The sequence below is a fragment of the Camelus dromedarius genome, chromosome 2, assembly GCF_036321535.1.
Source record: "Camelus dromedarius isolate mCamDro1 chromosome 2, mCamDro1.pat, whole genome shotgun sequence".
Classification (NCBI taxonomy): Eukaryota; Metazoa; Chordata; class Mammalia; order Artiodactyla; family Camelidae; genus Camelus; species Camelus dromedarius.
The window spans coordinates 41,026,868-41,046,253 of NC_087437.1; the positions used below are offsets into that span (position 1 = coordinate 41,026,868).

Below are 19,386 nucleotides of genomic sequence, written 5' to 3' on the forward strand. Positions count from 1 at the left end.
GGAGCTGTTTACCTTCCTAATTACTCCATGCCCACATCTGGACCATCACTCCCACTCTCTGTTCCTTCTCCCAATCTTGGGCATCAATGTCTAACCTTTCTTACAAATAGATGGAAGGAGGGCCAGTGTTCAGTGACTCACAGGCACACCCTCCTCTGCCCATCTTCCCCTCCTCTTTAAAAAGAAATATTTCCTGACTATCACCTGTATCACTGACAATTGAATTCTTTACAAGAGCCAGCATTGGCACTGCTCTCTTACCCCCTTCCTCCCACTCTCTCCACCCTTTCTTTTCTGTTGTTATGGCAGGGGGAAAAATTAAGAAGTTGGAATCTTGGCATAACATTTTTCAGAAATTGCCTGGTCTTGTGTTATTAGAGGGGGAAAAAATAGGAAAACCTACAGAAAACACTTAGAAAAACTGTTTTTGCCTGGAATTTTTGTATGTAATTTTCCCCATAAATTAGATAGGTCTAGGCCAAGAACTATCACTGTCTTGCCCCTGTTTGCTTTTTTTCATTTCAACAACCAGCACTTGTTTTTCTTTCCGGTGGCACATGTCATTATGAAGAATTTGTTATTGCTGGCTCATTTGGTTGGTTGATTTTAATCATTTCATAGAGTTAGTGTATTTGCTACAATGAGTGGAGAAAGGTAAAACCATGAGGAGATTCAAGCTAGCACAGTAGCCTCTGAACACTTTAATCAATGTGGGTGAGGGTGGTCGCTAGTGCTTTTGCTTCCACTTTGAAAAGATACTTCCCAAGAGTTACACCTTCCCTTTACTCATGCCTATCTATATACATGTTTCAACTAAAGTATTGAGGAAAAGGGGTAACTGAGAACATGGGGAGAATTTGTACCTATCCTACTTATTCTAATTATTTTATATAAGTAATTTATTTGTATTTATCAGAAAAAAACCCCAAAACCCTTTATTTTTCTCTTTCCTAATGTAGTATGTGTTTATTGTAGAAATTTAAAAAATAGAGATAAATGACATAGGAAAAACCTTCACCTGTAAAAAATAAAAATCCATTTCTGATTCTACAGTAGAGAAAAACATTATTGCTATGTAGGGCTATAACATATCCTTTAAGTAAGGCTTATGTGTACATACCATTTTATTTGCTTCTCTTTTTCTTTCTCACATGCACAAAAAAATGGGTTTAAGTTTTTAAAAATTTAATGTATTGAGAATGTATTTCCATGTTACTAACTATTATTTGTCAGCATCATTTTTAATAGAAGTCCAATATTCCGCTGGCTGAACAGGTCATAATTTATTTAACTAATCTCCTATTGTAATTATTTATATTCTTCTCTTAGTAAGCAATATACAATAAACAAAAGGATATGCTTTTTAAAGACCCTTAACTTCTAGTGTGTGTATCTGTTTTTTTTTTTTTAGGGTTTATTCCAGCATCTAGTTTTGCAGTAAGATAGCAATTGAAATTGTAGGCAATAAGATGTTACCATTGGTTTATTATATCTTTCATTCATTTATCTAACAAATACTGCCTACTTTGTACCAGGATCTGTGCTAGGTACTTAGGATATAATGATGAAGAAGATAGAAGTGGTCCTCATTTTGAGGAAGTATAGTTTTATGTGGGAGAAACACAATAAATAATTAAAAAGTCATTGGATAGGTGCCATTATAGAAGAAGTACACACATCCAAGGGGGGACGTAAGAGAGGCAACTCTTCCAGAGTCTAGAGAAGGGTGGTTAATGGGAAATGTTCATTTGCATGAGAATTCCCTGTGCCATATATTCTCATGGTGGGAAAAGACTTCAGATGTCATTTAGTTCAAACCTCTTTTGCTGCTGGAATTTTCTGTGTCAAGTGGTGATGCAGTACATAGGGCTTTGCAGTATAATCAAAGGGTTTAGACTACCTGGGTTTGAGTCCTGGCTCTACTTATTTACTATCTGCAAGTGTGATTTCAGGCAAGTTGCTTAAAACCTCTGTGCCTGTTTTATCCCTAAAATGAAATAATAATAGTATCCACTTAAAGAAGATTTAATATAGGTAAGGCATTTAAAAGAACGTCTGGCACATAAAATACCACCCCGAACTTAGGATAGTTTGGCTTACGATTTTTTGACTTTACACTGGTACGAAAGTGATACTCATTCAGTGGAAACTGGACTTTGAATTTTGAATTTTTCCCAGGCTAGCAATATGCAGTATGATATTCTTTCATGATGCTGGGCAGTGGCAGTGAGTCTGAGCTCCCAGTCAACGTGATTACGAGGGTAAACAACTCGTACTGTACAGTGTCCTGTGTCTGAGCATGGTTAAGTTAGGCTAGGCTAAGCTATAATGTTTGGTAGGTTAGGTGTATAAAATGCATTTTCAACTTATGATATTTTTAGCTTACAGTGGGTTTATTGGGAGATAACCCCATCATAAGCTGAGGAGCATCTGTACATGTAATTTGTGTATACTCAATTCACACAACGGTCATGTTAATAGGGAACTCACTGTCCACCAAAGCATTTGATTGCTAGAAAGTTATTTTTCGTGATAGGTTGAAATTGGGCCCCCGTTGCTTTTATCTAGAAGACATTCCCACCTGAAAAATGAAAGAAATTTCATGGAGGCAATTTTTGGTTCAATTTAGTGAAGTAGTTTCTAACATTTAAAGCTGTCTAACAGAAGTGGACAAGAAGGGGTGATTTTCACAAGTTAAAATAACCACACAGCCTCGTGGTTGCAGAGAGTTCTCTGAATAAAATTCAAAGTAGCAGATTTCAGAGCTTATCTGTACTGCAAGTGGACTATGAAATACATTCGGAAAGCACGTGAACATAGATACATTAAACTTTGATTTTGCAATATAGTGACACTGTTCTTGGCAACCCCAATTTGAAATGACAGATTTGCGTAAGAACATGAGCATGTTATCGTGCATTGAGTTCCGCCAAGAAGTTAATATTCCCACAACGCTCAGATTAAACTTGGCTCTACAACAGAGAGTTGCAGATCATTTTTCTTTGTTACTTTTGAATCAATCAATACTTGTGATGAAATTTAGATTATGACATTGGCCATCAAAACCAGCCTTTTACCAGAGACCTCTCAAAGTATTTTTCCTGCAATGAAGAGACATTAGAAACAAGGCAAAAGGAACCATGCTACATTTTGATGAGCTAGTTTCCGAGGCTTACGTGAAATAAATATGCTTACTACTGAGAGAGATTCTCATCATGAGTTTCCTAGCGTGAAAGTTTTATGGCGGATTTTGGACTAATGGAAACAACGATGCTTTGGAACAGAGTGTAAGTGGGAGCTGATGTGTGTTTATCAGTTTTGAATTGATTTACAATTCATGAAGCCCTTAGTTGGCAGGAAAGAATGACTACTGCATGAGGCACCTTGGTGAAGATCACAGGGATAGTCAGCAGAGGCCTAGTAAATAGTAGATCAAGGCTGTGAATGGTGACTTGGCAGGAGCCGACTGCTACTGCTGCAGGGGCTGTTGGTAACGAGGAAGGGCTGACCAGCCCTTCCTGTATGGCATTTTCATACCCTTCATATATAATCTGAGTTACATAACTGAGCAGCTTCTTCACTGAGGACATGACTCAAGTTGGATTATTTTTAGGGTCAAACTACTATAATTCCTGGAAACTATGTAGAGATTTACATCTGAAAATTGGAAGTGGTGTAGTATAGGATAACATTATAATACATTGTTGGGTTTTTTTTTTCTTTAAAAAATGTGGGTCCTCCACTTTTAGATAAGTTTACCAACTTAGAAGGGGCAATTTCTTTTGCTCATTCGAACTCAGAACTGACTTCCTTATCTTCCTCTTGAAACCACTTCTTTTCTCAGTGAATTTTGGCATCATCCATTCAAGCCAGCCAGGCTCATATCTGAACCTCAAGCCTGTAGAGTCTCACAATTGGACCTTAAAAGGTCCTTAATCCAATCACCATTTGGTGCTAAAAGCCTTTACCACTACCTAATTTGTGATTCCCCAAGTATTTGAGTACCTACTCAGTACCAGGCACCGTACTCATTCTACTGAATAATCATTTCTGCCAGATACTAAGCACCTCTGGAAAGAAAGAAGGTAGAGTCAAAACAAGGCGCAGACAGCCCTAATGGAAGACAGCTAAGAACACTTTAATACGATGCAGTGAGTACTTTGCAGAGGTCATGCAGAGGACTGGGAGGAAGAGAGGAAGGATTCCTAGCTCAGAGGAGGCTCCAGGAAGGCAAGGTAGGCCTGCTTTCTAGAATAGGGAACACTAGAACTGAGTCTTGAAGGATGAATAGGTGTGATCCAGGTGGCAAATGTGTGTTCTAGGCAAGGAAACTGCATGGGCAAAAGCACAGAGAGACCATGTGTATCTTTCTAAATCTTGGTTTCCTCATCTGTAAGTGTTTATAGAAGTGTTATGAAGAATAAGTGAGGAAACGTTTATCTTTATAATGGACAGAGTAAGTACTCACCAAATTCTAATTATTATAACATCATCATTATTATTACAACCACTACAAGATATAGGTGCAGAGATTTGCAAGATAACAGTATAGCAACTAGATGACACCTCTTCCCACCGGCTGCAGGTCCATAATTCTTGCCTGATAAATACGCTAACATATCTATCGTGGGAATGTTTAATCTGAAACAATCTCAGAGCCTAGTGCTACTAGATACTTAAGCCATAACAATTCCCTTGGTTGCTAACTTTCCGTGTTCATTAGGAACCATGTTGCTTCCCTTGGGGCCAGGTCAGGTCAACATGAGTCTCCAGATTGCTCAACAACTCTGTTTCCTCATTGTAAAATAATTTGCCACTTTGGTATTATGATTAGTCTCTTACTAGTTTGGTAATAACACTCACAAAGCACTGACTATGTGCCACACACTGGTCTTCACAGTATTCAAATATTAACTCATTTAATTCTCATAACAACCCTAGAAGGTAGCTCCTATTATTATTGTAATTTTTTAAATGTGGAAACTGAGGCACAGGGAGGTTAAGTAACTTGCAGCTAGTAAAGGGTAAAGCCCAAATTCAAACTGAGATGGTTTAGCTTCAGAGTCCCAGTTCTTTACCTCTACATGCATTGCATCCCTGAAGCCAGGCAGCTCTAGGGCCCTATGGGACTGATTTTCTGAGCCTACAAGGCTGAGGTCAGACCATGACTATGGTAAATGCAGCAAGATAAACACCACTTTGCTGGGTTTGTCTGGGTGCCTTTGGAAGCTGGTCTTCTGAAGCACCTGGATATCAGCCTTGGTTTTGGAGTTTAGACCTCACAGTCCTTCCTTAGCTGACTAGAGAGAGTGGCTGGTCATCTCTTGTTTTCAAGATATCAAATGTACCGGCCTGCACCAAGATTTCATTTTACCTTGCATTGGATCTAAAGTTTGTCCTAATATAAATAGGAAGGGACCTCAGGTCTGAAAAAAATCTCTGAGGCCTATAGCAGAACAGATCTTTAGCCATATTTTGAGTGGAAATTTACATTCCTTAGGTTTAGAAGTGGTTATTCCATTCCCATGGATAATTTTATGATGTGAATTTTTCTTTGATGAAAACAGAGGTGGCCAGTGGCCCACCATTCCAGTGTCCCTAGGAGAGCTCTACACAGGAGCCATACTCCAGGAGGACACACGCTGCTTATTCCTGTGTAACTTTGACCCCACTCCTTTGAGACATCCTGGCTTTGCTAAACTCGGTGAACTGTGAATGAACCAGAAGGACTCCCTTTTGCATTTCTGGCCTAGAGCTGAATCTGAAAACAGGTCTTTCCTCAGAGCCGACACTCCGTACTTGACCTTTGGGGTCTTAACCACACTGATGACAAAAAGAAGCAAGGACAGGTGAATTGCTACCCCCCAGAGCAGTACTGGGCTCTGTCTCCCCACCTTAGGCTTCTTCAGGGCAGAGCCCCTCTCGAGACAAGTCTCAAACCTGTCCACACCAGCATCCTGAAGACAACAAGTTGAGGAAGCTAAGAACCAAAAGAAGCTGGAAAGAAAGAGATAACCTCAAATAGCCCTTCATGCCAAAGCAAGGGCTTTTACCTTCTTCTGACCCACTGGAAGCTGCAACTCCTAACAACCCACCTTCAGAGCATCCCCTCCAGTGCTCCTTGAGGGAAGATGAGATTGTGTTGAGTGCGGGTGGAGGTGGAAGAAGCTGGAGGTGGGGTGGCACTTGAGCTTCCCTAGAAGTTGACTTGTGTTGCAAATGCCTTATAAAGGATAAATACAGTCATGGCCTCAACTGACCTGCTCTTGAAATTCACAGATGGGATAAGATACAGCATATCATGGCGTTGAAGGGCAGGGACTCTGAGTCCAACTGCCTCAGCTTGAAACCTGCTCTACAGTTTACTAGTTAAGTGACCTTGTACAATTTACTTAACCTCCCCCTGCCTCGATTTCCTCATGACAGTAGAGTTTAGAATGGTAAAACTCTTGGGGAGGAGAGTGTATGACAGTGGTACGGGTTATATGCCTAGACAAATCCAGTTATAGCTAGAGACTTCAATACTTCTCTCTCAGTAATCAGAGAACAAGCAAAGGAAGAAATCATCAGTAAGGAAACAGGGGACCTGAACAACACTATCAACCAGCTTGACCTGACCGACATTCATAGAACACCCTACCCCACAACACAGACCACACAACTAGACTCTCCTCCAGGTGATCTAATGCCAAAGTTATTAAAGGTTTCCTTTGTATTTAATTTCTAACTTGATAATGAAATTTTATATAATTGCAGAGCCAAGAGAACAATGATTCTTCACAGTATGCATAACTCATCTCACATTTTTTCTCTTCTGATAGTTCTATCACATTTGCATGATTAGGCACTTTTTGCTTTTGGAAAGTGTGGTGTGAGGGTCACGTTTGCCGTTCATCCCTCTTCTGCTGCTGCCCCTGGAATGTTAGTGGGCAGTGGAGGATGACAGAGATGGGAAAGGGAATCTGGAGATGGGCACTGAATTACCAAAAATATTTCTATGTGTATTCTTATTTGACAGTAACAATGATGTGGGACATGAGGATGGGTCTTTGGCCATGTTGTCACGCCATTATTTGCTGTTATTTTGCTTAGCTTTTACTGAACAGCTCTGGCCTCAGAAATCATCATCACCTGTAATCCAAGATTGTTTTTCTTACATATAAAATATACTTTTTAGCACCAGTTAAGGATAATGTAACACAGTGGATCCTATACACAGGGAAATAAAAATTGAAAAGAAAAGCATTTAGTGAGAAGAGCATGAGATGGAGCAAGCATATAATAGAGAAATCTTTACCGGGGTCGTTGAATCACTGTCGTGACTTCCCCTGGGTTTTGCTTGCCCATGCCCTCCTGCTGAGATAGATGTGCTTTTTTGCAAGGCAAAATCGCAGATGAGTAAATCAGAAGGTGCTTATTCACTTTTATCATCACAGCACCCCACATGTCAATTCAAGGAAATACTAGTGAAGAAAATTCTGTGGGTTTGTGGAATCAGAAACCAAATTACTTTTAGAATTAAAATAATCAGAGTAGGGACAGCATCAGTCACTTATCCAATGAAACAGAAAAGCCCCGATGGAGATCATCTTGGTGCATTAGGAAAATGACCTCAGGGCTCCCGCTGACAGGACACTTTCCCCAAGTACTATTAATTATAATGCATTATTAGCTAACTGCAGGCTGTGGACACCCTTTGCATGTTAACTAAAGTGCAACAGCCATTTAGTTAGTGGGGCTTGCTCAGTCTTTAGAATTGTCTTAATCATTAGTGAATCAGTTAAACTGTAACGTTAGGAGATAAATATAATCACCAGTATCACTTGGGAACAAGTCTGAACTGGAACTGGTTGCCAGAGTCTCTGGGTACAGATATTCCTGACTGTGCAGATTGATGGGTGACAATCAGTGCAACTCTGGACCGAGACAGCCTCATCCCTGCCTCCTCAGGGTTACATGATATGAGATCGTTGTGGGGTTGATTTCTGGTTCAGAGTGTGGTAGGTTTTAAGACAGGGAAAGTGGTATCCTGGCCTCTATATTCAGTTCTTAATCATTCAGAAATTGATGATGCAGTTAGCAGATTTTTGAAGCATGTTCCTTTCAGTGCTCTCTTTTTGGGCCATTTCACTGATTGTTAATGACTCCACCTGAGCAGGTCTGGAAATGACGCTGAAACCCAGCCAAGCCTCCTTGGCAGTTCTGGAAAAGGGTTTTGAGTGTTAGCTTGGAGACTGTGAAGAGAAGCGCAAACTGTTTGTTAGGATTCTCTCTGGATTTTGATGATCGGCATAGTCCTCTTCTGCTGCAAATCACCCAGACTCAACAGAATAAACAAGGCTTAACTGATTTGATTTTGATTCGTGTTTTGATGACTGACCCTCAGTAGAAAAAAAACGGGGGAAAAAAAAATCACTCCTCAAGTGACCTGAGAAGAACTCCATTACCATTCATTTTATCGAAATTTTAAAAAACATTTAAAACATTAAAATACTTTTTATGAATTTTATGTACAGTAAAATTCACCCTTTTTGGCATACCGTTCTATAAGACAAATATATAGTCCTGCAAACCACCAGTACAATCATAAACGTTTGTATTATTCCTTTCAGCCTGAAGAAATGCTAAGAAAATGTCTTTAGAATTTCTTTTAGAATGGGTCTACTGGCAAAAAAATCTCTTGGTTTTTCTTCATCTGAAAATGTTATTTCTTCCCCTTCATCTCTAAAGGATATTTTCCCTAGATAAACCAATTTATGTTTCCACAAGCAGGGTATCAGGGCCCTGTTTTCTTAGGAATTTTGCCAGCCTCAGTAATACCATTTAAAAAAAATTCTTTTATTAAAGTGTTGATTTACAATGTGAGTTAGTTTCAGGTGTACAGCCAAGTAATTCAGTTGTACATATATATATTTTTTTCTTTTCAGATGCTTTTACATTATATGTTGTTACAAGAAATTGAATATAGTTCCCCGTGCTGCACAATAGGTCCTCATTATCTACTTTAAATATGATAACTTGTCTCTGTCAGTACTGTCAGTAGTACCATTTTTAATAGCTTAGCCAAATAGACAGGAAAAAATGGCATCTCATTTTTTGGCATTAAGAATATTTGGCCTTTGTTGTATATGTTGCCAATTTCCCCTCACTTTCTTATTTATTTATTTATTTATTTATTTATTTATTTATTTATTTATTTATTGGCGTTCTATTTCTTTATTTGACAAGCAGCAATATCATGTTTGTCATTTTAATGTAGATACAATTATTAGATTATCTGTCATATTACAATATTTAAGTTTTTATCGTATGTCCTTTAAGATACATTAAAAACACACACACACACACACACACACACACATCAACTGCAAACGTGAAGGCGAGAAAAAGCATGGTACCCAACCAAATTTCCACATTTCAGCAATACTTCACTCGTTCTTTTTTAATAAAGTTTTAAGAAATGTCATAATGACATGAGCTTGAAATATCTCTAGGCATTTTCTCTGACGCTCGGGACGTGGCACTGTTGATGTTGTAAACAGCAGAAAAACAGGGGCTGCCAAATGACCAAATTACGGAGGCACAGGTCTGCTCTCATCCCCCGGGGACGCCCGGAAGGTGAGGCGACAACCGCACACGGCGCCTGCGGCGCGGGCTTCAGGCCACATAGCTGTACTCGTCCGCCGACGCCTGGCTGCGATCCACGTACTGCTTGTCTATCAGGACCTCGATGCACTTCTTGATCATGCTGATGCTTGGGTTAAACCTGGCCCGGCCCTGGACTGGCTGATCGCCTCCTGAATGAGGGCGTTATGCCGCAGCACTGTCCGCGCCTTCATGATGCGGACGATGTCGGCCTGGAGATACATCTTCCGGTCTTCATCCACGGCACTTCTCGTCTGCTCCATTTCCTGCGGCGTGTCTTTCTGCATTGATGTAGTAATTTTGAATTTTGTCCTTTTACTGCTGAAGTTCATATTTAATGAAAATGAAGATTCTGCATCAATGTCTTCCTTCTCTGAATCGTGGCTGATCATCTTCACGTCTAGCAGGGATTTGATCGTTTTTGTCAGTTCCTTCTCGCTCATCTGCGTGCTGTCCTGAAGCTCCCTGTAGCTGACGGCCTCGCTGTTGTTAAAGGCAAGAAGGACTGCCATCTGGTACGTGGTGACCGTGGCCACATATGGTTTGCCCAGGTAGTTCATTTTAACTTCACCTGTACAAAGATAATGCAACCATGTAAGTTTCCTTCCACTGAAATGCTGGCTGTAAAATAATTCAAACATCTGTACACTTTTTTCCAATTCCTGGGGAACTGCAAACGTAGATGAAGGAGCCTGAGTGAGAGGCCACGAGCCAGCCTGGAGAACATATATCTGAAAACTAATTCCCAAGTCTATCGCTGTGTCCTGACTCTCGATGAAGTTGTTGAACTTATTGTTGAGGTCCGCGCTGACGCTCATATCTGTGTACATCCGATGCAGCTTGCTGGTGAATTCATAACCACAGGCTTGCTTTAATTTATTGATCATGGGTTCTTCAGAATCCACAGACATAGATAACCCATGAATTAAACGTTTCACCAGCATTCTCACATAGAACTTTTGAAAAACATCCTTGTCGTCGATGTATTTGAGGACGGAATCCTGCAGATCCTGAATCATGTGAGGTAGGCCAGTGGACACAGCGCGGAGGAGGACGTACATGTTCGCCATGTCGTTCTTCTTCTCTTGCCGGACGATGTTGTGACACTGCGTGGAGGAACTGTAAGTCTGCGACCATCCGCTGCTGACACTCAAGAATCACTTTAGTATATGAACTGGGATGTAAGTATTTTCGACATCGAATTTCTTCATCTTTTAATCTGCCTAGAACCTTTTCGATATACTGTGAGCAGTTTGATTCTTGTAATAGATTTGAAGCTTCTTGTTTGTAATACTCTCCTGTTTCAGTCAGAAAGGGAGACTCAAAGATTTCCTGATAGAACTTTAAGGGGAATTTTTTTCGTATACTGTTCAACATAAACAAAGGAGTTAATAACCTCATGGATTACTTTCTGGTTTGGGTCTTCTCCACGACGATCATGTTTGATTTCTCGGAGCAGCATTCGGATAAGGGTGGTCTGAAGTGGCTCGACCATCAGTTTCCTCCACATGTCCAGCGCTAGCTCTCCTATTTCCATAAGTGGTTCATTCATATCTACACCACCATAACCATACTGAAGGTCGGCTCTGTCAATTTATTCTTTTTAATAAACTGGGTGTTGAGATATCTGTACAAGCAGTCCATGTAGTCTGCACCCTTGCCGTACTCCTCCCAGTGCCTGTGGTACATCACCAGCACTTGCTCTTCAGACTCCAGAACTCTCTTGTGCAAATGCCCTACGTGATTTTCCAAAAAAAAAAAATCTTAGTTTCTGCATAAAGTCTTTCTCCACGTGGTTCAGTATAGCCACACATAAAGCATAGATATCTGAGAAGCGGTCGTTCCACGTGGCTCTCTCCACGTACTCCAGCATGACCACGGCTTTGATTTTCGTGAGGAGCTTGTTCCAGGTCTCATCAAAATCCACCACTCTCGGTTTCAAAAACATCGTGCAAGTTTAGTGTTGAAATCTGCTGCGGAGGCGGGGCCGGGGCCGGGGCGGGGGCGACCCGCAGGCGCGCAGGACCGAGCTGGCGGGGAGGGTGGGCGGCGGCGGCTGTCAGCTCGGTCCCCACTCACCGCGCTGCCGTTACTGCGCATAGGCGCCTCCCCGCCGGCCTCCTTATTTATTTTTAAAAGCATACACAAGTGTTTAATTCCTAGGTAGGAAAAGTTATTGCTTCTTTTTCTTTGCTATTTTTTTTTTGGCTTTTATTTAGGAAGATCTTTTACATCCTAGGTTAGGTAAATATTCATTAACATTTTCTTTTGGCACTTCTACTTGTTTCCTAAATTTAGCACTTTTCTCTATTTGCAACTAATTGTTTTGGTTAGTGTGAAGTAAGCATCTAAATTTTTTCTAACTGGCAAGCATATGTTCAGTAATATCTATTACGTTTTATACACACCCCCCCACACACACCCCTTCCCTTTGTTTGAAATCCTTGTTTTATCAAATATTTATTATTTTTATATAGTTGTGACTGTTTCTGAGTTTTTAATTCTGTTTTTGCCAATCTATGTATTTATACCATGCCACAATTTTATGATTATAAAGTTTTTAGTATTGCCAGATTTAGCAAATTAAAATACAGGCCACCTAGTTAAATCTGAATTTCAAATAAGCAATGAATAATTTTTTAGGATATGTATGTTCCAAATAGTGCATGAAATTCCAAAATTCAAATTTAACTGAGTATCCTGTATTTTATCTGCCAACCCTAAATTCCAATATTGGGCCATCCATATTGCCTCCAATTTTTTCCTTTTCCAAAATGTCCTATTTTTTTCTTTCCCAAGAGAGTAAAGTCCTTTAAGAAATTAACAAGTAGGTACTTTGGGAAAGTTTTTAGTGTGATTAATGGCTACACCAGCAAAAGAAAACAAAAATGGGCTACGTTTTCATTCTTCAATAATAGAATAATATTGAAACATGTTAATTCTTTCAAGGCAGTTTGGTCCTCTTCCCATCGTCACCCCTCCCTCAGTATGTCTTCTCTTTTTCTCTGCTAGAGGAAAAAGTTCTTCACTATTTGTTGTGGACTGAATGTTTGTGTCCCTCCAAATTCATATGTTGAAACCCTAACCCCCAAAGTGGCTATACGTGGAGATAGGGCCTGTGAGGAGAGGATAAAGGTTAAATGAAGTCATAAGGGTAAGCCTCTAATTTGATAGAGCTGGTGTTCTTATAAAAAGAGGAAGAAATACTAGGACCCTCTCTTGCCTTGTGATGACACAGCAAGAAGGTAAGCATCTGTATGCCTGGAAGAGAGCTCTCACTAGGAACCAAATCTGCTGTCACCCTAATTTTGTCTTCTTAGCCTCTAGAACTGTGAGAAATAAAATCTGTCATCTAAGTCACCCAGTTGTATTTTGTTATGGCAGTCTAAACAGACAAATACACACTTCATTAAATTATTTGTGTGTTTCATGGCATATTTCAGTAAATTTTTTAAACAGTTATTATTTGTATCTTGTAAAAAAGCCTATAATTTAAACAGAATCCATGCTATCTTTATTTTCATTTTACATAAAAGCGAATGATTGAAACTTTAGATGACTATGTGATCAGCCCAAGATGACTCAGCTGGACTCTATAATCAACATTAGGGTGCAGTTGCTTTATAGGAGTTGGCTCAGGAATCAGTGATCTCTAGCATTCCCACTCCGTAGGAGCTCACCTACTACTTTCTCTGCGGAAAAGGATCTGTCGATCTGATACAAGAAATCTCAACTTTTTAACTTTTTGCCTCAAAATGTCTTCATATCTTTTTTCACCTTTCTCCTACCTTTATGCCTACCTGTGATTTTTATACCAGATTTCCCCATGCTTCACTTATCCTTCTCACTTATCTTAAAATTCCTTCTCTATTTCTCCTTTCCCTCAGTCTACAAACACATTCACATATTCCCCCTTTGTAAGTCCTGAATTGTTCTAAACTGCAGACCCATTTCTCCTTCTTTTTCTCACTATCTATTTCTGAAAGAAGATTAATTTCTCCCACATTTTTTGGCCTAGCATATACATAATAAACATGCACAGTGAAGAAAATCTGGACCACACTCACACACACAAACACAAACACACACTAACTGAAATCCTATCCCCTTCCAATAACCACTACCTTCTGTACATTCTTCTCTTTTCCTCTCTTCCTTCTTCTCTCTTCCCCTTTCTCCCTCCCTTCCTACCCCTCTTTAGTCTCTCAATCTCTGTCATCGATCTGAAATATATTGTGTACATATAATCTCATCCATTTTTGTGCTACATAGCATTTTTTCAGTTGATTTAATATTTTAAATTAAAATATTTCTTTTTATTTGATAATTATTTTTAAATTTTTAGACAATAATGCATGTTTATAATTTAAAGGTCAAATAATAGTACAAGGCTTATATTAAATATATTTTTTTAAAAAACCCATCACAATGGTTTCCTGCCCCATTCCTCTTTAACCATGTGTCTCCTTATAGGTGAACACTTGAGAAATGTTTAGCTATTTTTTAAAGTTTTAAGTTCCATGTTCTGATTTGTATGCTGTATTGTTCAGGGTCCCAGCAGAAACAGACAGCCTACTGAAAAGGGATGGTTAACAAAGTTTAATGAAAAAAGGATCTACAGAGGGCAGGCCAAGTTAAGGAAAAAGCAAGGGATGGTAAGACACCTGGGACTGGTGGTAGTGGGACTAACGGTACTAAGATGCCATTCCCAACTCTAGGATTAAAAGAGGCAAGATTTGGGGGAGCCGTTCCCCGCTCCCAGTGAGAACTGTAGCTGTACAGGAGCTGTGGCCTTAGGTGGAGGAAGGCGGTCACTGCCCAGCCAAGGGTGGAAGCTGAAGGAGACAATAGCTCTCTTTCTGCCATTTCCCACCAGGGCAGCCCATTAAGCAAACCGAACTAAAAGCCAAAGACTGGGAGCCCAGAAGATACAGTCAGAAGAGATCAGCCTTCTGAGCCACAAAGCAGGGTGGAAAGGGTGAAAATTGATCTGCAGGAGCACAGGAAAGATCACCCGCACCTAGGCTTATATAGATGTTTTTTGCTTGATAGATTTGGGTTGTCATGTGTTGACAGCTAATTATGATAAATAGTAACTGAGCTCTTTTTTCTCACACTGTCTCACCTTTCCTCTCCACATATCTCATAATGTAGTACTATTATAAATTTTATTTGAAAACATGAATTGTAACAATAGCCTGTGTTTTACATGATCATGTAAATACTCTTTGCCGTCGAGCCAAGTAGAGTACTGGGACTTTTCCTCTCTGTGCCACTCCCTGTCTCGCTCTCTCCCTGGGAATTCACAATTACTTCCTGTTTGCATTTGTTTAGTTTTCTATGTGTTTGTCACTATTTCTTCCTAAGTGTTCCAAATTCTTTTTCAAATGGCCAAACACATCAGAGAATCTTTCAGTTTTGTTTTCCCCTGGAACCCTCTGTTCCTTGTTTCAATCTGAATTGTTTGCTTTCTAGGCCCTGGTGCTCGCCATCATCTATGCCCCTGCCCTGAGACTTGCCTTTCATTCTCCCTTTTTGCTGAATCCCATATTGTCCTCTCTCTCTGTTCTCTCTCTCTCTTTTTTTTTTTTTGGCAGATTACATATTCCACTTGTTTCATGAGAAAAGGTGCCAAAGATACATTTTTGAGTCTTACATGCCTGGAAATAGAAATAATTCTACTTTTACACTCAATTGATGATATGTCTAGGGGACAAAATTCTAGGCCGAAAATCATTTTCCTTCAGAACTTGGTAGGTATTGCTCCACAGCCTTTTAGCTTCCACAGTTACATTTGGATATTACATGCTGATATGAATCCTGTTTCTTTGTACGTACCCTGTCTTTCCTTTCTAGATGATTTTATATGTATTTTTAATTTCTGGTGTTCTGAAATTTCATGAAGAAATTTTGGGTTCTGTTTGTTTGTTTGTGTTTGGCACACAATGGACTCTCAATCTCAAGTCTTGTTCTTCAGCTTAGCAAAATTCCAGTATGATTTGTCTTTGGTAATTTCCTTCCTTCTGTTATGATTTTTTCTTTTTTCTCTTTTGGGCTCCCATTGTTTGGATGCTGGATCTTCTGGGCAGATCCTCTAACTTTCATTTCTTCCTCTCTCCTCCCTACCACCAAAATTTAGTCTGTGAATAACTTATAATAACAGTTTTCAGAGTTGGGCATGTTACCTCTTATTCGTGGACAAAAATGTATGCTGCCATGTTCAGTAATGTGGCTGCGACTGGGCATCAGGCCAGTTCTTTTTCCAACACCTCTTTCCTGGTGGTCCTTCTCCTACTTTACAAGACTGGTATAATCCTCCTTGGATCCCAGCTCTCGCCATAGTGCATTGCCCCAGAGCATTAAACCTTTAGTGGTCCCAAACAATTTTATCTGTGATATTTGCAAATAATTTTATCTGTGACGCTTACTTCAATTAAGGTGGCATAAGAAATAGTGTATTTTGGCCCAAGTTAGGATATTTTGAATTCAGACATTGTGGCACAGGATAATGACCACTTTAGTTTAGCAGACCTTACCCAATTATTTTCAAAGTGCATTTGCTCCTGAGGGAAAAGCCAGTAAAAGTCATGAAAACAAAGCATCTGTAAAAAATGCAGGAGACAGACTTACGGCAAGTCCCCGTGTGTCATCCACGTTTGCCCGTGGAAGCACTGGAATTCAGACGTGAGGTTGCTGTCACAGGAAGTGGTAAGGTTCTCACTGGAAGTGAAAAATGAAGTCAGATAGAAAGTAGGTCTGATTTAGGAAATAAATTTTACATTGAGGACTGTATTTGCTCATTAGGTTATGACAGATATTTTCCACGAGTTCAACAAGCTAACGAGCTATATCTGAGTTCTCATCAGAGGTTTGTTGTAAAGAAAGAGCATGTGATAAAAATAGAATTTTATTATATACATGTGAAAATGCATAAAATTAATAATATTTAAATTCTCCCAACCCTTTCTGAGTATATCAGGTTAAGCAAGTTGCCTCTAAGTGAAAGATTCAAAAATATAATTAATGATCTTTTTATTAAGTCTTGGTAAAGCCTTTTTGGTTATGCTGCCCAGAAACTAAGGGAGAGAATAATTGTAACAACTGGGTAACAGATCCTTTCACAATACAGCTTCTTTCATTTCAACAAAATGAAGGGGCCCAACTGAGTTATTAGCTGGTAGTTTGCTAAAAGTTACTTTGAAGATTAATTTTTATGTGCTTTTGGCTATAACTTAGAAATAGTTATGGAATTGAATGACATCAGTCCTTCTATTTCTATCTCCTTGTTTATGAAAACGAGATCTTCAATACATCTATAATAACAAAAAATATTTATAGTTTATGCTGAACACTGTTTCACATTAGCAATAAGAAATAACTATCCATTAATATTTAAATTACTTGAAAACCCCCCATACTCCTCATTAAGATGAATTTCTAAAATAACTACCTTTAAAATGAATAATTTTACCAAAATTTGTAATATAAATGTTTTTCATCAATTGTGTACTAATTATCATAAATGCTAACTCAGCCCAGAAAAAAAAAAGATGCTAAACATTTTGACTGTTGCAATTTATTTAAAGTGAGAATAGGAAAAATGCTGTGAGAAGGAAACAAGTACATACAGTAAACCAATACCAATCTTCTTAAATGTGGTTATTTTCTTTGTAAAATAAAACAACATTAAGCATTTGGACACATATTTATTAACATAAAACTATAGTGTATGTATACTCTTAACTAAAATCAGTTTCATGATGATTCTTTCTAACATGCATCAAACTAGAAAGCAGTAAAAACACCAGCAGATGGTTCAGCGTGGTTGGCAATAAACGTCTTCTCCTCAGGTCACTGATATAGAATTGTAATGAAAAATTGCATTTTTTTTTACACTTTACTCAGCACCTCTGTTTAGAACATGGTAAGCACAAAATATTGCCTAATGTTGCTTTATTTGCTACATATGCAACAATAAGCTAGCAAGAAGAAGTAGCTTATGCGTGTACACTGATGTATACACTTGTGCAATTTTTGAGGATTATCAAGAAGGTTTGGTCTTGTCCTGTGACTATAATCCTGTTAAGCTACATTTAACTATGATATATAGCATATTATTTTGTACTCGGTATTATCCAAAGAAACAATATTACATATAGACCTCAAAAAATAACTTAGGCAAAAGCAAATTTAAAAAATATAATAAAAACTCCTATAACCTACTTAGAAATATCAATTGTGGGCTTAAGAATTAAATGGCCTAATATCTCCCCTAATTCTTACCATTCCCTTGTCATTGTGAAATTGTTGCTTGAAGTGAAGAAAATATTGTATTGAATTTATATAACTTTTTTTTTAATTTAAAACAAAAATTTGGAACTATTTTACATATGATAATCCTGTATCCTTACAGTAGCTTCATGAATTCTTATTCTAGGTAACATTTACTGAGCACCCTCTTTGTATCAGGCACTCTGCTTAACACTTTACATTTCATCCTCACAACTCTTTGAGGTAGACATATTATTGAACCTATTTTACAAGAGAGGCCTCCAAATTGAGTTTCATGGAAGGCAAAAGACAGAGACGGGGACATTTATTCCCTGGTCTTCCTGAAATCCTCCATAGACTGAGCTCTTTGAGGAGGGGCATTCTCTAACTGTGTCTCAGCGCACATCGCAGTGCCGGTCATGTGGAGGAGAGTCGGGAGGAGGCAGTGAGGTGAGATCCTTGCACTAGTTTCATGACAGCGGGCAACACTAGATGAGGCGGTTGAGTGGCCAGACCAAGAAGTGTGATCATGCTTCAAGCAAGTGAAGAGAAAACTCACATTTGTAAGGATGTTAGAGTGTGAAAATACTGCTGCAAAAAATGACAGCATACTATGAAAATCAAGTGTTCAAACTCACATCTAATTTCCCTGGGATTAAGTCTAATTAGTGCTGCTATTATTATGTATTATGATGTATATTGTTGAAGACCTAGGAGTTTTTATCATGTTGAGCTAGTTCCTTTGTCTTAGTATAAAGTTTTCACAGCTTCTTATTTCATCTTTTTTTCTATCAGTATTAGCTGAGAGTATTCTTTCCAATTTCTTTTTTTTTTTAATTGAACTCTTATTTCATCTTAGTGTTTCTTTAAACTCACTTGTACCTCTGCAAGGAAAAAACTATAGAAAGGAAACAATGTATGCAATTTACATTTCTCTGAGGCAGAAAACTTCAGGGTCTGAATTTCTGGTATTAGCAGATGTGTCAGATTAATGAGAATTTAAAAGGAGTCTTTGGGTTCTTTATTTAAATCTTTACTACTTTATTCTAAAGGAGGTCAGGAATAGTGATTTGAATAAATCACATTCATTGCCTGTAAAAATGCTACATTTCTTTATCAGTGCAACTTTGGGCTTCTCCAAGGCCATGAGCATCCTGAAGAAGACAGGAGCCGCAAGATGAGCCATTTTTTTTCCTGCTCCTGCCCTATTCGGAGTCCCTACATTTTTTCAGAGTTCAAAGTTTAGCAAAAAGGTCGACTGAGCTATTTAGCTTATTTGTGTCCTGAAGTCCTAAGTGAAAATAGTTTATCTCAAATTGGCCCAGAGGAAACAAAAATCAATCAAAGTGAAAAGAAATAATTTCATGTTGTGTGGGACGCCAAATTGCATAAAGGCAAATAATTTTGCACCCCCAAAAAAAGTACTAAAAGAAAAAGGCCCCCCCAATGTTCAGTGTTTTCCCCCAATAA

At 38.8% G+C, this 19,386-nt stretch overlaps 1 long non-coding RNA gene and 1 pseudogene across 1 annotated transcript in view; one reads left to right on the forward strand and one right to left on the reverse strand.

The window, feature by feature from the left end:
* LOC135322680 (uncharacterized) overlaps nt 1–19,386 on the forward strand; it is a 53,945-nt gene that overhangs the window by 14,708 nt on the left and 19,851 nt on the right. The window lies entirely within an intron of this gene.
* LOC105086010 (cullin-2-like) lies at nt 8,855–11,627 on the reverse strand (annotated as a pseudogene).